This window comes from Cricetulus griseus (genome assembly GCF_003668045.3).
Source record: "Cricetulus griseus strain 17A/GY chromosome 1 unlocalized genomic scaffold, alternate assembly CriGri-PICRH-1.0 chr1_1, whole genome shotgun sequence".
NCBI lineage: Eukaryota > Metazoa > Chordata > Mammalia > Rodentia > Cricetidae > Cricetulus > Cricetulus griseus.
Window position 1 is genome coordinate 194,238,646 of NW_023276807.1, and position 26,914 is coordinate 194,265,559.

A 26,914-nucleotide genomic window follows, 5' to 3' on the forward strand; every position below is an offset into this window, starting at 1 on the left:
GTTGCTTTTGGCCATGATGTTTCATCATAGTAATAGTAACCTAACTAGGACAATTGATCCATCCATCCATCCATTCCCACACCCTTACACCCATCTCCACATTGTTAGTTTCCATCTGCTCAGCTCTATGCTTCCATTTGCCCAGGAACACTATAAGATCTCCAGTGCGGGGGCCAGTGCTAGGCCTATGAAGATGTCATGATCTTCTAGTGTTCAAGGAACTCTTGGCACACTTGTGCATCATCAGCATTTGCAAAGCTGAGGCAGGAGGATCACCAGTTTTGCTGAGACTCTGTCTCAAAAGAAAAAAGCCTGCATTTACCCCAGGTCACCTATTAGGTGACAACTGCATGAGCTTCCCCAGCTAATGGTCAAGTGCTGGTCCAGGCCTTGGGCACTGACACATACTGCAATAGTCCCACACTGTAGATGAGGAAACTGTGACTCAGTTTACAGCTGGTCCTGTGAGAATCAGGGCAGAATCCTGGCTTTCCTGTTCCAACCTATGGAACAGGCTCTGGGGAGTGCCTGGAGGTCCTTGCTGGAGGCTGGTAGGGGTACAGAACACCTTGGTACTTTCAGTGGTCTGCCAAGCAGAAACTGTCTCCTGAGTATACTTTCACAGAGCTTCAGCCAGCATTCATGTGGCAAAAGGAAGGCTCTTGGGGCCAGGGACAAACCACAAGGGGAGGCAGGGACAAGAGAAGGCCCAGAGCAGAAGTAGGTCAATGGTACAAAATCTGCCAGGTTATCTTGGTTCTTGGCACTGTTTGAGGGGCTGTGAGATCATCCTACTTTAAACATGGGCAAATAATGGCAGTCAGGGTCCCTGGAGGTATGTGATTTCTGGGGCTGGAGAGATGGCTCAATGGTTAAGAGCATTTGCTGTTCTTGCAGAAAACCTGGGTTTCCACCAGCCATATGATGGCTCACACCATCTGTATTTCTAGTTTCGTGGGATCTGACACCCTCTTCTGGCTTCCTCAGGTACTAGGCACACACGTGGCACATATATATGTACACATTCAGGCAAATACTCATACACTGAAAGGGGGGAAAGGGTGTGGTTTCTGAAGCTGGCTAGTACAAGGATACTGAGTCAAAGGAACCCAGAAAATCATCAAGGCCAGGCCAGCTCAATAACTGGCTGGGGAGCCAGAAAGGAAGCACAAAGAAACCCCTGCACTCCAGTTCATAGGCTATAACCACCCAGGAAAAGACCTCCATGACCCAAGCAGCCAGCAGGAGGGCACTGTAGACAAACTGCAGCACTGAGAGGGCCAGAAACGGACACTGGAGACTCCCAAGTCCCCTGGGCACCTTTTTCTTCCCACCACTCCAAAGGCACAATTCAGGTTCCATTCAGACCCCTCTGGCTTCGAAGCTTTGGTTTCCCCATCGATAGGAGACAAGGGCATGAAGGGAGGATCTGAAGGCCCCATCAAGTTCTACCTCCAAGGAGGATCTTCCAGAACAGCCATGCCATTTATGACCAGGAACACAGAGAGGTCTGGACACATGCTTACACATACCGATAGCTTCTAAGGGTGCTCTGCCCATTCAAGGAAGCGTCCAGCAAGTATAAGGAGCTTGAACCTCCCTGGCCAGCAACCATTGGGCCCCACGGCTGCTTTACCTCTGTGAGTGCTAGCAGGACCCCAGGTCTCACTTCAGGAAGCAAACAGCAAAGAGGCAGGCAGGGCCATTCTAGATCAGGCTAGCCTATCTCAGGGTCTCTAGATTCAAAGATCCATAGGGCAACAGTGGGCAAAGTTGTCCCCAACCTGCCAGTCCAGTTGATTTTGTTTTGTTTGGGGCCCACAGTGGTTTTTGTCCTAGATGTCCCCAGGTCTGTCGTCCAGGCTAGGCTCCATCCTATGGAATCAAGATGTGACCAGCTTGGTTTCCAACATCTGTGAGATTCGTAGGGTATCTGATAGATAACTGTCAGGAGACATTACAGATCACAGAGACAACATTGGAATTCCCCCAATACATACAGTCTCACTGTAACTCAGATTAGTCTCATGCTCATGGGCAATCCACCTGTTCCAGCCTCCCCATCACTGGGATTACAGACTCCTAACTCCATGTGTTTCTACTTAAAAGATAAAGTATCTGGGTGAAGAAAGAAGCCCATGCAGGTAAGATGACATACTATATACTTCTTTTAATTTTTTGTCCCCAGACAGGGTCTTTCTATGTAGCCCAAGCTGGCCTTGAATTCATGACACTCCTATTTCAGCTTCTTGAGCCATTGTACTTAGCCTAGGTATCGTTTAAAAACTGCTGATATCAGTGGTGGAGAGTGGGGTCATTAACACCAGAAATGAATGGAAATGATGGGTCTGAATTCCACACTGCAAAGGGAAAAGATTTGAAAGCTAAGGTCCAGGGCCCGAGGACAGGTCAGCACTAGGCAGGAAAAAAATGGGACATGGAGGGGACAGTTTAGCTTATGTACCTACTTTTTTCATTGGCAGCCCAGATCTGAGGCTGATTTTCTCAGTTCTTACAGCCTTTGAGAGGTGAAATGCTGGCTGGGCTAAGATAGAAACTTCTGCCTTTCTAACCATTAACATGCTGTTCTTTTCGTGTCTCCAAGACTGGTGGCCACAGCATCCTGTATATTCCTATCTCAAGCCATGACTTGGCCCCTGAAGATGTCCTTGTTTCATTCAACCCATCCAAAGTCAGTTGTTTCCAAGGCCACCCCAGAATCTGAGCATAGCATCCTGTGTTTGGGAAATGGTGAGCGCCTGGCAGCCAGCAGAGGTCGCCCCACTGCCACAGAAGCACCACTCAGCGATGCTTGCCTCCAGGTGCTTTAAAAAGTCCTCATAAACCCTTAGTGGCTGCAGCTCTAGCCCCCAGGAAGGTTGGGGTTCTCTATCAACCAAAAGCAATGCCTGGTAGCCTCTTCCACTCTGTAGCCCTCTGAGTAGGTGTGGACTCCGTCAGGGGCCTTGAGTATCCTGTCGGTGAAAAGCCTTCCTAGTTAGCCTAGCGGTCTGCAGTGGGTGCCTGCTCAGCCACCCTCTCACTGTGAACAGGGCAAGAAGCTAAGTCTCAGTTTCTCTAACTGTAAAATGAAGGAAGGGCTAGTCATCCTCTGGCAGTCCGCCAAACTCCAGCATCTGAGGACTCTGGCTGCCGGGAAACTCTACCTCAGTAGGAATAGAGTACTCAACTTGAAAATTCAAAGATTCTTCCCAAGCTGGGGAGCCTGCTGCCTGGAAAAGTCAATGGGAGCCCCACCCTCAAGATGGCCCAATGCCCTGGACACTACCTCTTTTGAAGCTATGCCTGGCCAGGGTTCATTCCATGTATGGATGTTTTTTAGGTGATGACATGGTAGCCAGGCTGAGTCCTCCCAATTTCCAGGTGGTTGTGCTAGAAGAAGCTTCTATTTACACTTGTCATCTCCTCGGGAAGCTCAGAGCAAGTTTGCCCTGTGCACTCAGAGCCTCTCTGAGAATGAACTGCAGAGAACTGAAGGGGCTAAGAAGCCATCTTACACATAGGGCCCTGCCTCATCCCTGGACACAAGGACAGGGCATTTTTACTGTACTGTGGGCACTTGAAGCCCTTTACAGCATCCCAGTATGGCAGGAACACCTCACATCCATCTTTTAAACACAGTTTTCTTTTCTTAACTTTTAGGCCTGGCTAGCAAACCTGAGCACCTCCAGCTAGAGGTGTTTTTGTACTGTTCATGCACCTACGTGCCCCTCTGCACTCTCCAGAGCAGGTATGTGCACACATGGGCTGCTGGCCCAGATGCACCCGAGCACACACATCTCCTGACAGCTTGCACAGGCAAGTAGCACATCTCTGGGGAGCTGTGTGAGCAACGGTGTGCAGAAATGATTCAATCACCACGTACATCTGCAGTTTGAGTGGGGGGTGGGGAGTGGGGCTGGCAGCAGGGGTGGGAGGCTCTACCCACAGCCCGAATAGAGACTGTGCTCTGAAACAGGACCAGGGCTGGTCAGCTGCAGATAGTCTTGCTAGGCAAAGAAAGAAAGAAAGAAAGAAAGAAAGAAAGAAAGAAAGGAAGGAAGGAAGGAAGGAAGGAAGGAAGGAAGGAAGGAAGGAAGGAAGGAAAAGAAAAGGAAGGAGGGAGGGAGGGAAGGAAGGAAGGAAGGAAGGAAGGAAGGAAGGAAGGAAGGAAGGAAGAAAAGCCGGGCCCTAGGTTACTATTCCAGACTGTCCCTCCAGCAGCTTTAGATATGGAGAAGAACAGAGCTCACAGAGCTTTGACATATGGCAATATCACTTACGGCCTTCCCTGGCCTACTCCCACCCCCACTTGCCACCACTTTTAGCCCACACCCCAAGTCCCTCCATTGGGCAGCTAGCTGACTCCTAGTCTAAGCTCTGAACTTTGACTCAGCCTGCCCTCAGGTCAGAATGTTTGCCCCCTTCAATCATCAAGGTCTAGCAAACTATATTCCCCTAGTGGCACTGCTCACACCCTTTACTTGAATCCCCTCAGCATCCTTGTCCCACACCTGTCTCCCCTTCAGCAGGGATGTGTAGCACTTCTGTGTCTTGAAGCCCACACTCAGAATGTGCTCATTCAACAGACAGTTGAAGGTGGATACATGGCCACTGCTAAGATACTGAGAACTGAAATCTTAGCTGTAACCAGGGTATCTTGGCACTGGGAGTCACTGGCCATCTAGGGCAGTGTTCTTAAGGGGTGACTGGTGTCCCATGGGTGAAAAGGACGTTTTCTAGTCATCCATGGGCAAACCTTTTCCATTTTCATAGTGAAGTCTTGGGTCTAGGAAAACGACCAAGAGTGAGTTCATGTGTCTTATTTACGATGGAGTTAAGTTAATTAACCAATGGCTGATCTGGGTTCGAAGTCATTTTGAATGTAGTCTTAGTTGAGAGTGGGGTGGGGTGGGGTGGATGGGACTGAGGTAAGGGAAGCGCTGATGTAGACTTCCACCCTCCTCATCTTGAAGTCATGGAAGCTCAGAGAAGTGGGAAGCAAAAGCAGGCGGAGGGAGTGACTCCATCTTTGTGTTCTACTCCAGGAGAGTCTAGAAGAAGGGCAGGTGGCAGGAGCCAGAGGAGTGGGGAAGCTCTGGGCAGCTGCTAGGGACCAGCTGTCCTTCTCTAGGTCAGGCAGTGAGGACAGGCCCTGGGCAGGCAGGAGGTCTACACAGGGCGGGGCTCCAGCGGGTGATGGGCTGAGAGCCAGGTCTTCCTGGCTATGGGCTTTGGGAAGGCCTTTCACCTCCTGAGCCTGTGTCTTCTATGGGAGGACAGGAAATCTCCTCCCTTCCCTACCGGGCTGAGGAGCTGAGCGAGCAAAGAAACTTAGGAGAGAGGAATCTGAAAGGCCCACACCTGCTTCCTCTACCCAAGCAGCGAGCACCCTGTGACCAGGCTCCATAAAGCCCATGCCATCTGAACAGTGAGTGACTCCAGACATTGGTTCAATGTTGGAGGCTTCTCTTGGTGACCCCCACCTTCCAGCACCCACCCAATTCACAGGATCATCCACTGTTGACGTTGGTTAAAGAAAAACAGTAGTTTCAGCTTTTCAGAGTCAGGGTCCTGAAGGGCAGCCCCACCTAGCTACGCCTGACATACTGCCCTGGACTGAATAGAGAAGGGACACACACTGGATCATGGCCCTGAGAAAGGTCGGCCACAGTCCCCACCCACACTAGGCTTGGGACTGCAGCTGCATCTGAACTCTTTGTCCTTTGGGCATAGGATGCCTTAATGGCCTTGTAATACCTTCAAGTCAGGCCCTCCTGTCCCTTCTGGTTGCAGTCTAGGTCCCTGACCCCCCCCCCCAACACACACACACACTACACACAATAGACAAAAAAGAGCTGTTTTAGCCTTGGGCAAGGCCTTTGGGGGCTCTTTTCCTCAAAGCCAGTCTCCCTACTGAATAGCTACTGAACATGTAGGGAGCAGACACAAGGTTCCCTTCGTCAGCTTTGCTGTGACTTATGCTCCAGTTATCAGAGTCCGGCCACAGAGGGAACCGAGGCTCTGAGAGGCCCAGTGACTTGCTTGAGGCCATGGTGCTGAGAAGTGGCGCCGGGATTCTGTCCTTGTTCTGACCACAAGGGCCTCAATTGCACATCCCATACCACACAGGAGCACGGCAGACCTTCATCAGCTGGACACTTCCTTCCCAGCCCCACTGCCCAGAGCAAGGAAGTGAGCATCACTGCTGTGCAGTGTTGAGATGACTGACACTGTCCAGGCCACAGTGTCTCCCAGGACAGCAACACTCACACAGAGGCCCTGACCTGGCTTTGCCTCTGGCTCCTGTGGCTATTCCAAAGTCTCAGATGCCAGGAAATGGGGAGGGGCTGGCGAGGCCAGTGGTTACTCAAGAGCTCTGGGGGACAGGGAAGGAGGGAAGCTAGAGAAAGCAGTGAACTCAGGCAGATGTCCCTACAGTTCCAGTTCTGGGCACAGAAAGTGTTTTGACTGTCTCCTCTCTCTGGCTCCCCACACATTCAAAATCTACTTACTCAGTATTCTGGAGAACTTGACAGGACAGAGGCAACAGCATTTCCTAGAGAGAGCCCCTAGAGCTCAATAGGTCTATAAGGGACCACACAGCTCAGAGATAGTGGGGCTGAGAGTAGAACCAGGGTGCAAACCCTGCACCCTGGATAGGCATGGCTATACTTTTTTTTTTTTTTTTTTTAAGGCATGGCTATTCTTGCTTAGTCCAGACATTGACAGATGATTGTCTACTCACCCAGTCTTTGCTAACGCAGGAAATGAAGACATTCAGGTGAGTCAACTTTGTGTGAGTGCTGTTGTTGTGTATGTGTGTGGTGTCTGCATGCTGGTGCTAGTGTATGTGTGTGAGTGTGTGAGTGGAGGTCCAAAGTTGACATGGATGTCTTTCTTCAGCTTCTTTCCACCTTTATTTTTTCTAGGCAGAATCTCACACTGAACCTGAATCTTGTTGATTCTGCCAGGCTGGGTGCCCAATGAGCTGTCTAACCCTTGCTGCCACACACATCAATGCTGGGGTTATAGGTCTGCACTGCTGTATGGCTTTTCTGTAGGTTCTAGGAATCTGAGCTTGGGTCCTTATGCTTGTCTGACAGACATGTTACTGGCCAAGCTATCTCCCCAGCCTTGAGTGACTCATCTCTGGAAGGAGAATGAGTAGCAAGAGGCTAAAAGGCACACCACATACCTACTTCCAGATTCCTGACTTGGTGTTCTTTTCTGAAACCCAGAATGTGAGAAAGGCTCCCAGAGCCCCCTGGATGGAGGGACCGCACATCCAAGCAGCCTCATAGCACAGCTGCACATCTGACTCTATTATTCCATTTTGCAGATGGGAAAACTGAGGCTCTGTATGGGTGTGCCTTTCGGCCAGACAGAAGTATGACTGTCCAATGGAGCAGCCTCTTATTTTATTTTTGATTGTATACACAAACACATGAGTGTAGTGCCCGTGGAAGCCAGAAGAGGGGGTCAGACCCTCTCACCCCCTGGAGTTGTAGTTACATCAAGTGATTGTGAGCCTCCTGAGGTGGGTGCTGGAAAAGCAGTGTGAGTTCTTAACCAGAGTCCTTGATAGCCCCTATAGCAGCTTTTCTCTGCCTGTCAAATTTTTCAGAATTTCTCAAAAAAAATTATATATATATGAAAAGTATCAGAAAGGAGACAGATCTGTGCTAAAAGTAGCAGAGAGAAAACAACGAGCAACAATTCTTACAGCCTAGACCTGGAAGGGATCTGGGGAAGCAGCCAGACCCACCTGTCAGTCATTCACTGCCAAGGAAACAGATCTAGGAAGGGTGGGTGTGGGCAGAGGAGAACCTTGGAAGTATGAGTAGGTTCTGCCTAGGTTTGGGAGCCCCAGCTGCCCTGAGCTACTTGGCCCTTGCAGGTGCTGGTCTAGACTAGGCAGCAGTCAGTCCACAGCTACTACAGTGGGCTAACTGGAGCTGCCAGCCCCCCATATGGGGCTGGATACCCATGCCAAGGGTGACAGGAATGAAAGCCACAGCCATGCTTTCCCTGCAGAACTGTGACCCCAGGGTTCTGGGCAGAAGTCTCCTTTCCCTCTAGCTGGCTCTAGCCCCCATCATATTGTCTAGCATCTTGTGTGAGCTCAGAGAGTTTCTGGGTGTGAGGGTCTCAGGGGACCAAGCCACTGCTGTCTCAGATCAGAGGCCCTCCAGGGATAAATTGGACCTTACTTCCTGCCTGGTGACAGCAACAAGAGGTCCCACCACACGCACTCTGTGGTTCACAGAGCACTTGAGTGTCCTGACCTTCTTGTCATCACGCAGTCTTAGACAGGCAGAGTGGCTTAGTGGTAAGGGCACTAGGCCACTGGGTTCAAATCCTGCCTCTATTATTTGCTGGCCCCTGAGCCCTGGGCTCTTCCGCAAGCATGAAGTAGTGATGACAGCAGCCACCCAGACTCAGTCAGTGAGTTGCTGAATACAAATCTTCATCCGGCCCCAACTATGAGTTCCGTACAGGGCCTCTGGCCCTTCTGGACAATATCCGTGGAGGGAGGAAACAACAGAAGCCTGGCGCCTGCTGGGGACGACTTACAAAAATGCCATCACTCTGAATGCTAAAAATTTTCAATCTGAAAAAACCCAAAAGTCTAGTTTTAAAGCCTGTTTACTAAATTTTGCAGTAGTGTCTTAAAAAGAAGCTCAGATTGTAAACTGAAGCTGCAGGATGAACAGAGGCACTACCCCTCAGCACCCCTCTGTTCTGAAGATTTATTTTATTATTTCAATTGTGTATATATGTGTGGAATGTATGCACATGAATGCAAGCGTCCACAGAGTATCAGATCCCCTGGAGCTGGGACTACAGGGAGTTGTAAGCTGCCTGACATAGGTGCTGGGAATCGAACTCAGGTCCTCAGGAAGAGCAGTATATTCTCTTAACCACTGAGTCATCTCTCCAGTCCCTTGCCCCCCAACATCCCTCTTGAGAGAGCCTCCATATGGACTTGGAGGACTTGAGCAACTGGGACTACAAGTGGGGCAAGACCAAGCCTGCCAGCCCTAACACCAGGCAGAGGCAATGAGTGGGAAAGGCTGGGTCTAAAAGTTTTGGTGTGGATAAAGGAGAGGGCAGGAGCTCTGAGATTTGGGGCCTGGGTACCTGAATGGAGCTTATCCAGGCAGGCAGGGTCTACAGTGGAGACAGGAGGCCAGAGATGGTTCACTGATGGTCAGTTAAGGGAGGGTCAGTGCATGGCTGTGACTTGTCCCCTGGAACACAATCCTGAGGTCACCCTGAAGTGCTGAGGCCCTGGTCAGATAAGACAAAGGTTGTATGTTCTGCCCTCCTGGAGAGGTGGCTTCTACGTGTTCCCACATGGCTTCGAACACTTGACATTCCCAGAGGTACTGGGTCCTAAGACACACAACCCTTTCCTTGAACACATGTGAAAATTCCATAAGCATGAATGTCCCCGGAATTCACTTGGAGAAATGCAAGGCATGCCAGTGGGGGTGCAAAGGAAAGAGAGAGGCAGAGGGGACACAGAGAAGCTGGTAGTCACCAGAGATGGCAGAGCCACCAGGGTGGGTGCAAGAAGACAGTCTCGGCTTTACATGAAGATGTGACCCTAAAGTATCTCTGGGAAGAGAAGCCCCAGGAAGAGCTGAGCCCTGGGTCCTGGATCCAAGATCTTGAGAAACTTCTTGAGTGCCTGTCTCTCACGGAAATCCAGACAGCTACCCTCTACAGCAAGGCTGGCTTAGGCTAGGAGCAAAGGCTCAGCCACTTCCTGGATGGGCAAGGGTCATGTGAGCTGGCTAAGGAGACAACTAGATCTGCTGAGGCTAAGACCCCTCCTTCCTCCACCCAGGCAAAGGACACAGGATCCAGGTGTGTGAAGCCCAGGGTCCCAGTGAGGGAGGGCTTTCTCCCCTAGGCTGTGGGGTAGCCACCCTGCAGTTTCCACTAACTGTGAATAACAATGAGAACAGGTGCACCTTAGCTACCACTCTCCAGGCTCACGTTTGACATTTCCTATGAATTGCAACCACACAGCCAAAGGCAGGAGGATGATCACTGCCATCTACTGATGGAAATGCTCAGTAGGAAAGAATAAAGGAACTTAAAGTCTTCCCCAGATCAGAAAACAACAATGCTAGGATTTGAACCCAGGTGTCTCAGACAAATCCATGAATCTGCACTTGGTCCTGGGGCCAAGGTCAGGACAACTCAGTCATAAAGATCCAGTTCAGAGTAGGCTATATGGACAGAGGTCCATCATTGGATGCTCTTGGTGTTGTGGGTGTTGGGGGGGGGGGTGGCAAACACACCAATCTATGTGCAGCACTATGGACATGCACTTGACCTCTCTGGACCTATTCCCTTAGCTGCAGAAACCTTAGACAGCTCTACACATAGTGTGCACTCCGACGAGCTCCTTCAGGTACATCTTCCCACCAAACCCTTACTCTAGCCCATTGGGGTGGGTCTCAATGCCTGTCCCTTATAGTAAGCAAGGCCCAGAGAGGTTACACAATCTTCCCAAGGATACACAGCTTTGTGTGTGTGTGTGTGTGTGTGTGTGTGTGTGTGTGTGTGTGTGTGTGTGTGACTTATATCAAGGGCTTTGGCTTAATCCCACAGCTGCAATGGCTCCTTGTCTGGTAGCAGCATACAGCAGAGTGGGCCTGTTTGGAGGCTTCCGACTCAGTCCACGCCTATATTACCACATGACTGAGGTGCTTAGCCCCTTGACTCTGGCCTTGGTGGGAGGAGGGGCCTGGATAGGGTGACTTCTAAGGAATCCTATTTAAAATTTAGGATAGGCCAGAGAATAAGATGGAATACAAATGAACATGGAACTGCTGACTTCTAGAACCCTAAAATGCAGATGAGACAAGGGAGCTGCCCAGACCCCTACTGATTATGGCCAGCATGAAGCTGAACCCTGGAGGCAGGGTACCCCACAGGCTTTCTGGAGGAGGAAGGGGTACATCCAGGCCCCAAGGGCCAAGACATGGGGTAGGTAGGAAAGTAAGGCCTGCTCTATATATGAAAATACAAAGCTCAGGGGCTGTTTTGGCTAATGCTGGCTGATCAACCTGGCAAGTGCTAGGGGTCTTTGTTACAGGAGAAGGTGCCGAATGAAAACATTCTGGGCTCTCAGTATTCACCGTCTTTTAATTAACATGCCCTGTGGCCTTGCATGATCCCCTGCTTCCGCTTAGTCTTCTAAAAATCCCGAAGCCCATTTCTGACCTGTGATTTCCCATTGCCTTACGTCTCTATAAGCAGTGTTTTAGCTTAAGTGGCAGTTGCATATTAATTACAAAGTTAATTATGTGCTGTGTAATCATGCTGTAATTCATTAGTTTACTCTACATTCTGAGAGCCTTGTGCTAATAGCATGAGCTGACAGGGCTTAGGAGGATCCATGCAAACCTAGATTGAGGTGCAAAGACCTGGAGACCCCAAGACACTTCCTCAGGCTCTCCTGCTGTGGGTCTGTGCCTGGTTCAGTGTTTCACATGGCTGGAGCCTGGGGCCCTTGCTGGCCATCTGATGGGCACACTTCCTGGAGCACATGATGTCTGCAAATCTGAAGGAGGAAAACCCAGTAGGGGTGTGCTTGCTTCCCGTGGAAATTCAGGGACAGGAAAGGATTTATTTAAAATTACTATGGAACAGGGAGTCACTTGTAGGTGACAAATTAACTCCTCAGATCACCAAAATAAAGGGGTCCTGGGCACGCAGGTCACTTGACAGGCTAAGGCAGAACATCAGGTCTCCTCAGAAGTCAGGGTGGGGAGACACAGGCTCTAAGGGGAAAGGGTCTGAATGCTGTTTGGACGAAGGTTTCTTCATATCTTCACTCTCTTCTACTGAGCCCTAAAAGCCTCTAACAACCCTCGAGCTAGTCTCGTTCTCTCTCTCTGTTTGCTTCCCTGCTTTATTTAGTCTCCATTCAGCAGTACACAAGGAGAACAATGGGTCCTGCATCAAGATTCTCCGCAGAGACAAGTGTGGCAGGGCACACCTTTAATCCCAGCACTGGGGAGGCAGAGGTAGGCGGGTCTCTGTGAGTTGGAGGCTGGCCTGGTCCAAAAAATGAGTTTCAGGAAAGCCAGGGCTGTTAAGAAGCACTCTGTCTCAAAAACAAAAAACAAAAATATCACCTCTCCCCTGCAAAACAAAACAAAACAAACAAACAAAAAACAAAACATCTCCTTAAAGGCTCTGGTAATGTCACCATAGACTCAGTATATCTGTAACCTGGGTGGGTAGCCCTTAGGGGAGACAGGAATGAGGTACCCCTGCTTACAGCTTGCCAGCTCTGGAATTGCTTCTGGCTATTCTTTCTTATAACCTGCTTTTCCAAGGCTCAGTGCTGCTGGCCGCTGGAGAATCTTAGTGACCCTCCAATGACTTCTGAAAGTCTATGTGAGTAAAGACAGGCCTGCCCTCCCCCTCCAGCTCTGCAAATCTGCAGGTCAGATTTCAAACCCCTGTTGCAGGAGGGGGACAACCAAGGCTGTGACCTGCCCCGGACATAGCAATCTGGTGGCCAAGACCCTCTGTTTTCCAAATATAAAGCTGCTTGTTTATTTTTTCTGACAGCTGAAGGGGAGAAAGAGGTGGAAGGCCTTTCCCTTCTGGCTCCAGTAACAAGAGCAGAGAAAGACTCAGAACCCCAGCTGGCAAGAGAGGAAGATAAATAAGAAAAAACAAAACACGTCCTTGCACTACAATGGAATGTTTTAAAGAGAGGTGGAAAATGCAAGGTCAGGGGCAGATCTCATTTTCTGGCATCTCGGTGAGCAGCTCAGGGAGGAGGTGGGATGCTGTCGCCTGGGTGCTTCCAGGGGCAATCAGTTTTGGAGGGAACTCATTTCGGGGGAGCACAGGGAGGGGGTGCATCTTAACAGCTAAAGCATCGGTGTTGATTTCCCTTCCAGGGAATACTGGTTTCCCTGGTAACAGAAAAGTCTGGCCTCCAAAGTTCTGACAGGGAGACTAGGCTCTTGGCCTGGGATGCTCCTGACAATTATCCGAGGCCAAGGCTTCACTGTCCTGCTTGCCCCAGCAGTGAGCTGGGAGAGAGAGGCATAAAAGTGCCAGCTCTGCAAAAATATAGCCACTGCTCCCCGTCTCTCCCCCACCCGGTGCTTGTGCAAGCGGCTACTCATCCCTAGATTCATCGCTTTCCAGGGCTTTATGGCTGAGCAGGTAAAAATGCCAGAAGCATCTTGGAAGCAAGCCCAAGTTGACAGTACCTGTGGACCCCAGGAGGCAGTAAAGGTGCAGGAGTTGGGGGCAACAGTGGGCCATTAAGAGGGCTTTGTGCATGGTACTCAAGCTCTGACACAGTGACGGAGAGGACCTGCATGGGAGCAGGGCAGGTCTCATTTTCTCTCTATGCTTGCCTACAGTTGCTCCTAGATGTTCCAGATTTAAAGCTCATTTTTCCCCCCAGGGAGAAATATTACAAGGTCTGGCCTGAGAAGATGCCATCCGTGCATCAGGTACTGGAGGAAGGAGAGGAGCCCCTGATGGTATTTGCAGAGCACTTATCCTGAGGCCACCACCGGGCACTGGGCTAAGTGCTTGACATGCGGTATCTCATTTAACATGCTCTCTAGCTGCCCGGCAAGGCAGGAACAATTATCCCTCACTGGAGGGAGTGGAGGGATTATATGACCTGCCCAAGGCCACCCAGTAAGTGCATGGCACAGGCGTGACTCACACCTGCCCCTCTCCAAGGCCCATTCTCACGGGAAAGGGAAGGAGAATTGGGACAGGAGGGACAATGTGGCTAGTGGTTTCTTCCCCCCATGGTGAAGGGGAGACAGATGTTCCTAGACTTTCTCCTTGGCTTCTCTTCCCTGGTCCTCTAAACATTCTGTACGCTGTTCTCCCGCAGGAAGACAGGCCACAGAGCAGAGACACCTGGAGGCTTCAGGACAAGGCCCCAGTCCTTGAGCCCATTTCCAGCAGACACAGCAATGGGGGCCACATCCAAAGGGCCTCTGACTGCATCTTTCATGGTCATGATCCAGTGACCGGAGAGTGAACAGCTCAGAGGGGGTGGGGGGCTCAGAGGGGGGCAACTGATGATGACCAAGCTTTCCCAAAGCTCTCCCTGTGTATCCTGTGCCATTTAAAGCATTCTATAGATCATATTTCATTTTATTCTTTCAACTATGCGGTGAAGTAATAGCATAAGTAGCCTCATTTCAGAAATGGGGAAACTGAGGTAGGAAGCTTTAAAAGCCACAGAGCCAAGAGCATAGCCAGTAAGTTGAAGAGCCAAGAGTTGAACGAAAGTTCACACATGAGTAATCCTGCCCATCTCAGTCTTGTATCTCTGGTTCTGGGACCTTGTTAGGATATGTGGCAGTTGGGAACTCTGTGTTTTTCCTCCACAGTGCCCCACTCCCTTAAGAAGTCTTCGTTGTACTCCCCTGTGTGCTCATGAGCCTCCAGCTTATGTTGCGTGGAAGATATGTGTGCCACTGATTTATAACCATCAGAGAAAACAGAATTGCAAATCTCACCCACAAATCTTCCTTATCGAGATGCTTACAACAAGCAGACACATCGTGAATTCCCAAGAACAGGCAGGCCCCCCCCTCTAGCCTTGGTTCCCTCCAGCTCCCTGCTCCCTGGGCCTGTAGGGAGTCATAGGTTGGCTCTGTGATGTCCCTCTGGCTGCCAGAAAAAGGCTAGTTCACACACACAGGAAGTGGTAGTCCATCAGCAATGCTGGCTCCCAGTGGTGTAGTCTGGAAGAGCTCCAAGGGTCCCTCCTGCCCTGCTCCAGCCCTCACTGTTCAGATGGTGAATAGGGTCTTAAGTACCAAAGCCAGAGGAGCAAAGACCCCCTGAACAAGCATTACAGTCAGCTAGCAGCAAGGAGCCAGTAGAGGCTCTATCAACTCTTTTAACATTACCCACATGACACATGGTTGAGGCTCAGAACCATTCTACCATGTTCCTTGAGTCCAGGGTTCTTCAAGTCCAAAGCCCCTACTACTGGCATACATATTTCACCTTACTCCTTTAGAGGGGCTGGGTCATCTCACAGGTGTATAGCCCTCCCCTACTTTGTACATGATAGACCAGCGGGAGATGTTTCTGATCGCACTGAGTGGAGTTCACATTGTCTCCTCCAGGCTCGCCCTCCATCCCTGAGACCAGAGAATGGAAGGAGAAGCACAATCCAGGTGATGTAACCAATCAGCTACAGGCTTCCCTAGCATCTTGGGGCATGAGGCTACCTATTGGGCACCAGTGGCCCAATCTTGGCTCTACTCTGACCTACTGCACACCAGGCCAGTCTGATCAGTCTGATGAACTTCCTAAATTTTGCCTTTGTGTGTGTGTTATATGTATACAGATTTGTAGATGTGTATTTGAACAGATGTGTAGATGTGTGTGGGTTTTTTATGTGGGTTCTTGGGAGCTGAATTCAGGTCCTCAGGCTTTCGTGGCAAGGGCTTTACTGACTGAGTCACTTTCCAGGCAGAGTTCTGTCCATTTTGAATCTGGAAAATCTGAAGCCGGGCTTGTCATGGGGCTCACTGAGAGAATTAAATCATGAGAGTAAAGTGGGGCCTTGACCTTCAAGGAGAGGCGTGAATACACACCACACCACACACACACACACACACACACACACACACACACACACACACACACACACACACACACACACACACGAGGGGGGAAGACAAAAGAGGGGAGAGAGAGAGGGTGGGAGGAAAGAGACAGAGAGAGAGAGAGAGAGAGGGGGGGAGGGAGAGAGGGAGGGAGGGAGGGAGGGAGAGGGAGAGGGAGAGGGAGAGGGAGAGTAGACCCAAACAGTACCACTCCCAGCCCTCTTCCTGTGAGGTGTATCTCTCTGGCATTACACCAGGGTCCTGGCTCCTCCTCCCTAAGATGCTCTAAGCCCCAAACCTATAATCCCCAGCTGGGAAAATGATGGGCTTGCCCAACAACCACCCTCCAAAGGCCTGTGGGTGGGGAGCCAGACTGTAGCCCTGGTGGTAAGTAGGAGGAGGGCCCAGGATACACAGCCATGCAGTCATGGGAGGTCAACAGCAGGGGAAAAAGCCATGGGGAATGGGGATTGTGGGGAGAGGGAAGGTGATGGACAAGGCCCAGGGAGGGTCAGCAAAGGCTCTGCACTCTTGATCTGAGGCTAGAGGAAGGAGCTTGACCAAAAAGGGTCAAGGTGCAGGTCTCAAACTCTTGAGGCAGGGTGGCCAGATCCTGGGGCACAATCAAGTGCACTGATTTCTGGCCTGTTCCAGGTGACCCTAGATGGGCCCTAGAGTTTGCATTTGAGAAGACCCTCTGGGATGGGTTTGCAACTTGGGAACTGCCTCTCTGCAGTCTTTCCCTTCCATATATTCCACTTGGCAGAAGGGCGAAGCATCTTTAGGCTATCCACTCTGATTCTGGCATCCCCCCAACTATCTCTTTAGAAGTTATATACCCATTTGTGGGTGGGGCCACAGCATTGACCCCATTGCTAGGGCTCAGAGAAAATAATTCAGGTCTAAATAACCCTCAATGGTTCTTCCCCACCAGGAAAAGCCACTAAAGAAACCTGGTACTGTCAGAGCTATCTCTTGCAACCTGTCCTGGTAGGGATGATGTCACCAGCCCTAGAGGAGGTTGGCTCTGGATCCAAGACCATCACAATGGGTAGCTAAGGGCCTGGCTTGAAAAAGTGATGTCCCTTATCAGGTCGTGCTGCCCTGATCTCCTATCTGTCTCCCCCACACACATGCAGATACACAGTGGCCCTGGACAACTCATTTCCCTTCCAAGCCTCATTAAAGTTAACATGGTAAGAGGCAAGACACAGAGGTAGGGGCTGGGAGTTACTCTATGGAGGGAAAGACTGGAGTAGAAGCTGGGCTGTGAGAGCAGTGGTGTGTGTGCAAGGGGGCCTGGTCAGGGTGTCAGCACCGGGGTTCTTAGTGGTTTTGTCTGATGTCACTGCCTTAAGGGCATAGTCCCTAAAAGCAAGGCTTTGGTGGTGCTCCCAGTGTCTGGATCACATGGGAGGAACATCTGAGGCTTCCTGATAAAATGAAATGGCATTGATTGCTTGGGATTCCTCCAGATAAACAGCTGGAGTTCTTTAGAGGAGGAAGGGCTACTGCTGGTCACCTTTGAGCACAGGATGGTACGACAGGGCTTATCTGGGTGTGCCTATATGTGGGATGCAAGGTTGGGTGTATCCAGGCCCCAGGCAGGGAATGGCCCTTATGTGCTCCAGGATACCTGGCTCTGGAAGGGTCAGGGGACAGACTAGCTGAAGGCTGGACCTGAGAAGCCACCTCACAGCCACCATCACCTGCCTTGTCCTATTCACACCTAGAGAGCCAGCCTCTTAGAAAGAACAGTTACACTGGAGACTTTCTGAGCTTTCATAATCCATCACTGGTGCTGAGGTGTACTCAGGTACTTCCTCTAACCATGCACCCAGGAGGCTAGTGGAGCCACTGGGCTGCTCTCTGCTGGGAAGCTGGCCCATTGAGCAGCTCTGGGTACTGGCCTGCCACCACCCTGGCACCCTTCCACGAAAGGGACAGAAATGAGGGGCAAGCTAGGGAAGGATGCCTCTGTCTTCTCAGTCTCCCTGCCTCTCCCCATGTGAGATTGTTGATTGGAAGCCAGGGGCCTCAAAAGAGGGTGGGTGGCATAAGTGACAATTGTTCCTGTGGCCTGCCCACCCGATGTGCCTGCTCACCCGCTGCCCGGTCCCTACTTGCTTCGGTCTCACCAGCCCCTTCCCTGCCCCCTTGCTGGCCTGAGATGGCTGTTGCCATAGCAACCCTGCTCATTCAATCCGAGGATAATGAAGCCAATGTGTTTTTCATTCCCATGAGCTGGAGAGCAGGAGCAGCGTGTCGGGGGGGGGGGTGTGGTGGGGGGTCCCCTCCCACCCCTCCTTCCCAGGGAAGAGACAGCAGGTGGGGCCTGACTAGCCAGGGTCAGACACTGGCTTGTGAGAAAGGGACAAACCTTGAAGCCACCAAGCTTTCAGGCCACCATGGCAAGCATGGGCTGGGCAATGCCAGCTGGAATGGCAAGTCCTTCTTGCCAACAGTCAGATGAGAAGTGGCTTGATGCCACAAAGAGCAAGTAAGTGTAGGAGCCAGGCAGAACAGGGCTCTACTTCTAGCTGTGTGACCTCAGGCTGCTTTGTTTACTTCTCTGGTTTTTCTTGTGTACAACCAAGTCCCCCAAGCTCTTTTGGGGTCCCACGTCATTGTCTAACCTTTTGTAGTCCTCAGAGATTCAGCATCCCTATCTTCTAGAAACTTAGTGCTGAGGCTGGCAAGCCACACATGGCGGCACAAGTTTGTATCCTGAACACTCGGAAACTGAGACAGTAGGACTGCTAAGAGTTCAGGGGCTATCCTGGGCCATATACTGACTCTGGGTCCAGCTTGGGTTATACAACAAGACTGTCTTTAAAACAAAAACAAAACCCAACCTAACAACAAACAAAATCCATCAATTTGTCAAAATAATTCTGACCTATCTCTTTAGGCTGATCCTTGGGGGCGGTGGCAGCGGTGGGGGCGGGGGTGTGTGTGTGAACCCAGTAGGCTCTTTATAAATATGTACCACCCTTCTCTTTCCCCTCCATGTATCTCTGATCCCCAGCTCAGAGACAGCAATGTTTAGGAAGTTTCCCCATGATGACTCAGTAGGCAACTGCTCTGACACCTTGCCTTCCTCTGATTCTGGGCCTGCCCATTTCTCAGGAAGGGAAACCAAGGCCCAAGCAATGCTGGCCTGGTCAGCAGGTAGGGCTGTCTTGAAAGAATGGAGCCACATCAGGAATCCATGGCACACATTCACCACCCTTCCAGCCTCCCCAGCCTTCTGCAAGGCAGGAAGCCAAAAGTATTCCTGCAGAGCCTAGCCTGTCTCCCCCATAACTCAATCACCTGGGAGGCCAGTGGCCCTCTGCCTAGCCAGGCTGACAGATGAGGGGGAGGGAGAGGAAGTTTGCCAGGGAGCCAGTGGGGGTAGGGAAGCCAAGGTGGAAAAATCAGAGCAGGGTTTGAAAAATGAAGAAATAAACCTGCCAGGAGGGAGACAGCCTCAATCTGTCCTCCATAAAGCTGTCTTAGGGCCACCAAGGACGTTGGCGGATGGAGGGGACCGGAGACAGCTCCTCCTGGGATCTCTGCTGCCCCCACAGCTTAGCTGACCTCCAGATCTGGCTTGGTGAAAATCTCAAAGAGGGGGCTGGCTGGGATTCTAGGGTAGAATGGGGCAGGTGTTGGGGTCCTGAGGCCTTTCTTTGGCTTTTCTAACATTTGCATACAGTCGGCGCTCAGCATTTGGCTTCTGGACCAAGTGAGTGAAGGATGGCATGGTCACAGAGCCTGGGCACAGCCTGGTGGTCTCCAGGGGGACCCACAGGAACCCAGTTTTCACTGCACAACAACCTGATGTCAAACTGCAAAGCACTCTTGGTACCTAGCATCTAGGCCCAAGCAAATCCACCCTCTCTAAGAAGCTTCTCTGCAGGGTGGCATCCTTGTGGCATCCCTGGTGGCACCCATCCTAGCCAGTCTAGACAGGGGTAAACTCACTGTCAAGTAAGGGGGCGTGCCCTGGCCTTCCCTCAGTCCCTCCATCTGGCAGTGAAGATGCCTGGCTTCTAGAAACAGTAAATGACTCCCAAAATCTGCTCATGACATAAGACCAAAAGAACCTTAGTGATCAGAGAGAGACAATCAGGCAAGAAGATTTCCTCCGGCAGGGTCGGGCAGTTCTGTTTTTCACCTGTCACTTCTGTGACTTCTAGCTTGGCTACAAGCAACATGTATTACTAAGGAAAACAGGACTCTATTCAAACTGAAAACGAAGAAGTTGCTCCCACTAAATGCTGCCAACCCCTGCATTTATGGGATAAAGTCAAAGAAATTAAAGTTGCATCAGGCAGTGAATGGCACAGGGAATCTTTCTCTGAGATGGCGGGTTTGGAACAGGTACTTCTGGGAAGACCGAAGACTGGGTCAGTCTTGTCTTTGCTGTGTGACACTGGTCATGTTCTGTACTTCTCTGTGCTCCCTGACCCCCACCTTCTCACTTCACAGGCTGAGTGTGAAGACTAAGGGGTCATGGCATGTTGGATCTAAACTATAAGTAAGGCCCAGGGAGCTTCTTCTATGAGTGGGTCACTGTTGGGATAGAGGGCAGCTGAGGTCCTTCCCAGGCAGGGTGGAGGAGTCTGGAGGTTGGGGACAGCTGAAGAGCCACTGTTTACAGTGGAAACAGCCTTGGAGCAGGCTCACTTTTCCACTGTTTTTGTGGCACTGCTGTGGGGGGCAGGGCTTCCTGAGAACTGGGGCCAGCTTGCCAAGGCCACATGGAGCCCAGCCCTGTGTTGTCCTCCAGCAGGAAACAGCATGTTTTCATTTCACAGGTCCTGGTAGGCAGTGTGCACAGGCTGGGCTGCACATGGATTCAGGGACCCAGCAGTTCCAGTCATGGGTACCCAACACATTACATGCTGCTAGCAGCTGAGGGCTCAAGACCACTCCACAGGCTGCAACCCACATTGGCAGATTCCCAACCAAGTGGAACTGTCCTAGCCTCATGATGACAACAATGCCAGCTGACCAGTGCATACTTGCAACAGGCCAGACATGGCAGCCTCAATGTCTAGGAACAAGAGAAGGGTCCCAATGTCTCCTGGGGGATGTTCTTGTTCTGATCCTAGTGAGCCGCTCCAGGTCTCATACATCAACTTTCTCAGGAGAGCAGGTCCAGACTGGAGCTATGACAGGCACAGGCCAGAGCTACGTGTTTACTGCAAGGACTTGGTTTTTTCAGACAAACCCTTCCAAGCCCCAGACCTTTGTTTTCCCCAATGCAGAAGACATAGGATGGTGAAGATGTAGGATGGTTGTATCCTCAGAGCCCCTGGCCCTTAACATCTCCAGAATTCTACTCTTGTTGTGCTCAATGGGCCCTGCACCATCCTGGCATCCCATCTCTGATGAACAATTTGAACATGCTCATCCTCACCCTCACTAGACTTGCATTTTAAGGGCCAGGCTTGCAAGAGGGCAACTCTGCTACAGAAGGGATCTCCAACATGATATCCTCCTGTGGAAAACCAGGGAGAAATGGACTCATGTTCTTCTACTAACCAAACTTGCACTGGCTCCCCACCGCCCATTAAGCAAAGGCGTGCCCAGAGGCCTTGTCTCATGCCTCCTACGAGTCCCTATGGAGCTACATGTGAGTGCTCAGATATGGGGCTAGCTTTGGCTTTCCTCCCAATGTCTCATGTTCTGTCCAGTTCAGATGGCCTTTCTTTGTCCCTGTCATAGGAGCTATGGGTCCCTGGCAGCCCTGGGGCTGAATCACTTGGTTTCAGCAGCTGTAGTAAACTGAGTGTGTTATCACTATCCTAGAAGATGCCAAGAATGCTCCCATCTGGGCGGCCTGTGCCACGGCTGGTAGCATGGGATATGCTGGGCATTTTGGCATTCCTGGCTGTCTGGGCCTACTGGATGAGGAGGTGCCATTTTCCCTCTCTGTATGGTCTGAGAATATGAGCCCAGGTCCTCTATAGCCAACACTGCTGTGAACATCCAAGTAGTCCCCTGTCATCTTGAGGGCTGGCAGAGATCTCTGCCCCTGCAAAGCTTGGAGTGACTCCCTAAGTCTACAGTCAAGGCTGAGGGCTCAGGCTTGAAAGTCAGGTAGGGCCAGTTCCCATTCTGGCCCCACCTTCCAGTGGGTATGTGGCATGGGTGGAGTATTTAGCCTATCAGTTCCTTAGTTTACAAACAATTTGTAGTTGTTGTTTAGTTTCCTAAAGCGAAATCTTGCTATATAGCCCCGTTAGCCTCAAACTTGAGGTGATCCTGGTTTGGTGTCATGGATGCTTGAATTGCAGGTGCACACCACCATTCCAGGCTTAAGACAAATGTCCACGAGGTTTAAATTAGATGGTGCATGCAAAGTAACTGGAGCAAGTATTAATTAAAACAACTACCAGTAAGGCTCCCCTAACGCACACCACAGTCTTAAGTAGTCACATGCATACCACACTGACACCATGATTAACAGCAAAGATTGGGCCTTAAATTTGGGTTCAGTGGCCAGGCAGTGGTAGTGTATGCCTTTAATACCAGCACTCAGGCAGGAGGATTTCTGTGAGTTCAAGGCCAGCCTGGTCTACAAAGTGAGTTTCAGGATAACCAAGGCTACAAAGACAAACCCCAACTCAAAACAAAACAAAACAAAACAACAAAAACAAGCAAACAAAAATTTGGGTTCAGTGGCCTTGGATAAGTCATTTGATCTCATTATTTAGCCATCAAGGTGGATTCTTGAAATTCCTTGTTATTCCCCTCCTATGCAGTGGGTTATATTGGTACCAGAGCTGGCAGCTATCCTCTGGCCTGTGGCCTTTTATCTGTTTTCACAGGTGCCATACCACTTCCCTTGCCTTCACAGCCTAGAGGCCTCTGATGAAGGAAGCCTGAGCACTAGTCAGCTCATTTTGGGGGTCAGAACCGGGAGAGCTGGGAAAATCATACAGTCTGGTGTCAGTATCTTTCCCTCTGGCCCTATGTTATCACCTAAGAACCCAAATTATCACACTGCCCAGTATTCAGGGCAGGAGACACTTCTGCTATAAGGGGCTTGTTCCCAGGAAGAGACCCTCTCTACAGGTAGGCAGCTTTGTACTAGCTGGGGAAGTACAGGAAGGAAGTATGTAAAGACTAATAAAGGAGTCTCATTGATTGATTGATCGACAGGTCTCATGTAGCCCAGGCTGGCTTCAAACTCCTACACTAGATAACAGATAATGATACCAGCTTTTAAGAGTCTGTGCACGCCCCCCTTCCAGAAACAGATGGAAGCAGATGCAGAAATCCACAACTAACTAATGGGCCAAGCTCCTGGAGTATAATCGTAGTGAGGGAGGAGCAATAATATGAACAAAAGAGTCAAGACCATGATGGGGAAACCCACAGAATCAGCTGATCCAAGCTAGTGAGAGATCATTGACTCAGGTCTGACAAATGGGGAACCTGCATAAGACCCAACTAGACTCCTTTAATATAGGTGACAATGGTGTGACTGGGACAATATATGAGGCCATTGGCAATGGGTCTAAGACCTAACACTAATGAAAGAACTGACTTAGTGGAGCCCATTCTATATGGAGAGATACCTTGCCCAGCCTAGACACAGGGGTGTAGGGTTGGATAGGTGCCTTGGTCCTGCCTCAGTGAGATGATGGGGCAGACTTAGTAGACTTCCTAGGGGAGGTGTTACCCTCTCCATGGAGCAGATGGGAAGAGGGAGGGGAAAGTGGAAAGAGAGGAGGGAGGGGGAACTGGAATTGGAATGTAAAAAATAAATTAATAAAAAAAGAAAATTAAAAAAAAAGAGTCTGTGCCCCATTCAGATTTGTATCCAAAACCCTGCTCAAGGGTCCTGCACATTTTAGCATCAAGGGCTAGAGGAGAAGACTGTAGCTTAGGATTCCATAGCTTAGCTCTGTTTTCTCATCTATAAAGCAGGGATGACTCTAATCCTCACCTGCCAGGGGCTGGCAGGGTGAGGAGGGATGATGTCATCACTGTTTCCATCACTAATGACTACCCTCTCAGGGATCAATGACTCTGTACTCTGCCTGCTACAAAAGTAGTTTTTCTCCTGTCCTAGAGCCTGGAGGGTGAGTGAGTGTCTCTTGGTTATCAGATACTGTGTACAAATCAACCCAGAGAGGCTGCCACCACTCTGAAACTAAGCTCTGGGCATCTCGTCTCCCTTGAGCTTCTTAGCCAGGTGCTGTACTGGGTCTTCAGGAGAGAGATGCATTGGCTCAGGAGGGTGATTTGAGCCTGCAGGAAGGTGATGCTGTGGCCTGGGAGGATGGCTGCAGCAGCCACTGTCTACCCTTAGCTCCCATGAACTATCCTGAACTGCCCTTGGTCCTGCCCTGTCACCTAGGCTGGCTTCATATCTCATAGCTCTGCTGCCTCCTGGTCTGGCTTTTCAGATTCTTCATGGATACCCCAGTCTATGTTTTGTACCCTTTACCCACCAGCATTTATGCCATGTCTACTGTATGCTGCTCTTTCCCACTGCACATAACATGCTAAGAACAACCCATACAAACAATTGGTTTCAGGGCACACTGCAGGTGGAGAGCGCAGTGGGTTTAGACTGGTCGTTCAGAGGTCAGGTGGTGGTCCCAAACCGAGTACTAGGCTGGGGCTCCTGCCCAGAAATGAGCCATAGTCACCCATGAGGCCCCACACCCAAGGCTGGCTCTGTAAGTGGGATGCTGGTGGTCAGAGGAGCTCTGTCCTCTCTTCTGAGTTAATGACATCACCAGGCCTTGACATCACCCTAGATGGAATGATGCATATAGGTCTTAGCACCAAAAAATTTCTTCTCTGTCACTTCAAGGGGTACAGCCACCTACTAGAACAGGGTTAGCCTTTTCACATTGACCTATGAACTCTCTGGAGCAACAGCAGAGGTTAGAATGAGGACCATTTGGTCACTGTCATCTTGCCTGAGGATTCTTGGTGAGCCTCTATGACAGCTGCCCTGGCTGGGCCCAGGGAAGGGGTTCAGGAGGTGGTTGTTGATGTGCAAGCATCAGGCCCTGCATTTGGGGCTGGCAGAAAGCCATGGAACCCAATGTTCTGTGACCAAAGGGATTGGGACTGAAAGCTAGTCTGCCTCCAGGATCCTGGTGGGGATACCTGATTGTCATGAAGTTTTCTGAGTAGAGCAGCCCTTACAGAGCACAAAAGTTGTTGGTTTATTAGCACAAAATTGGAGCCACAGGTAGGAACAGGTCTTGCCCTTAATTTCCCAGTGGAGCCTTGTGGTCTCTAGGCCAGCTGTTGAGATGGCTTAGTGGGGATGTGCTGGCTGCTGTGCACGTACAAGCATAAGGACCTGAGTTCAGATCCCAGCACCCATCTAAGCAGGCAGGCATAGTGGTGTGTGTTTGTAACTCCAGCACTGAGCTAGGAAGGAGGCATATATTTAAGCTCCCTGGCCAACCAGCCTATGAAAATTGACAAGTTCTGGGTTCAGAGAGAGGTGTTGCTTCAGAACATGGTGGAGAGTGACTGAGGAAAACACTTGAAGTCAACCCCCAATTTCTACACACATGCACATGTAGACACACACACACTGCATTCTCTCTCTCTCTCTCTCTCTCTCTCTCTCTCTCTCTCTCTCTCTCTCTCTCTCTCTCTCTCTCTTCTCTCTCTCTCCAGAGGCCTGAGCTCAACAACAGCCCACAGAATCTAACTCCAAGAGACAGCCCAAGAGTTTGCATTTAATCCGAAGTCTGTAGTGGCCCCTGAATGCTAGCGGGCTGGGAAAGTGCTGCTAACACACCCAAGTGTCAGCCTAAAACTTCCTGCTTACAAGAGGACTGGAGTGTGTGTGTATGCTTGTGCCTGCACACAGTGGGGGGTGGGGGGTGGGGGTGGGGTGGGGTGGGGGTGGGGTGGGATGGGGTGGGAGGATGACAGTGTGTATGAAGGACAATGTCTTCCTAATGAGGAAACCTCACTGACTGCTCTTGTCTGGTAGCGAAGCATCTCTGTTGGGACAGGAGTTCATGGTCTTGGGTTTACAGAGGGGATGGGTGCCTCTCAGTATTACTACGGGTACGGATGGGATGAGTGAGGGGGGCCCAAGACAGACAGATCACCCTGTTCACACTGACCTGGCTTCTAAGTGGCAAAGCAAGGATTTGAACCCGGCAGGTTTGTCCCTATAGCACACACTTTACCCACCTGTCACACTACATCCGTTATTGCCCCCAAACCCAGGGGTAAAACTGGCATTGAGATTTCCAGTGACCAAGAAGCCACTGGAGGCCCAGGTGATCCATATTAGCCCTCTTTGAGGCCAGATAGGACAAGCCACAGAGCCTAAGGATGCAAGGATCATCCACAAAGAGAAAAATAACCTACAGTCTTCAGATTCTGGCTCACCAGAGTTTTTCAGGGTCACTCCTTGTCACCCCAAAGCTTTTGGACACAGGAGTGTGGTGACTAGGAGACAGCAGAGTACAGAATGCTGGCCCTCACTGGAAAGAAAGGCAGGGTGGAGGGGCTTCAAGTGGAAGTCTGGTGGGGACAGGGCCACTCAGAGGGTCATTTTGAGCTGCACTGCCTCACAGAGTAGAGTGGCCAGATGCAGGGGTACTGAAGGAGCATTCCTCGGAGATTATCAAGCTGGATAGTCCCCCAGGCTCTGAACAAAGTGTCCAAAGATGCCTTGGGGACACATGGCAGAGGGTCCCTGACATCTAAGGAAAGATAAGCTCATTCTAAACAAACTGCAGAGGAAGAGACATGCTGGAAGGGAGACACAGGAGTAAGGGATGAGCCTTGAAAGACCCAAGGCCCCACTCTCTGAAGCAGGACACTCTGGGTGCAGCTAGAGTAAAATAGGTGCCATTGGGGCTACATAGAGGTCATTGCCTCTTTCTTCTCTTTGTACTGCCATAGGCCAGAACTGAGGGATCCAACCCTAGGAAGCAGGAGCTGGACAGGCAGATGTGTGACTTGGACTACCAATACTGTTTCCTACAGAGCCTACACACAGCCTCAGAACCCTTCTTTCCCAGTCCTCCAAGCCCTGAAAGAGCTTAACAGATGAAGCCTTACTGCCATCCCTGGGAAACTGAGGACACATGGGTTTCCTGAGACCTGTCAGCATTGGAGTGTGCCAAGTACCATGTTGAGAATGTGGCTCAGAGTGGTAATTGCCTTTAAATCCCATGAGGCTAGAAGATGACAAGTTCAAGGCCTGTCCACACTACACAGCAGAGTTTGAGGCCTGCCTTGCAGAGCAGAAGAAAATTTACACAAAAAGAACA

At 50.6% G+C, this 26,914-nt stretch overlaps 1 protein-coding gene and 1 long non-coding RNA gene across 9 annotated transcripts in view; one reads left to right on the forward strand and one right to left on the reverse strand.

Annotated features, from left to right (window-relative positions):
- Window positions 1-26,914, reverse strand: part of Zmiz1 (zinc finger MIZ-type containing 1) — a 206,167-nt gene that overhangs the window by 98,004 nt on the left and 81,249 nt on the right. Inside the window, exon 1 of one of the 7 annotated variants that reach the window (XM_027389077.2) lies at window positions 9,145-9,167. The exons of the other annotated variants lie outside the window; for them this stretch is intronic. The gene's annotated coding sequence lies outside the window, so the exon portion shown is untranslated. Of the gene's footprint in view, window positions 1-9,144; window positions 9,168-26,914 lie in introns of those variants that run through there. 7 annotated transcript variants of the gene reach the window in all.
- On the forward strand, window positions 5,251-15,413 carry LOC103163380. Of its 2 annotated transcripts, none has more exons than XR_003479830.2 (5): window positions 5,251-5,431; window positions 6,698-6,784; window positions 12,604-12,799; window positions 13,460-13,508; window positions 13,907-15,413. It is a non-coding gene; the product is annotated as an uncharacterized LOC103163380 (long non-coding RNA). The 2 variants fall into 2 exon arrangements; XR_003479831.2 differs by having other exon boundaries at window positions 12,604-12,767.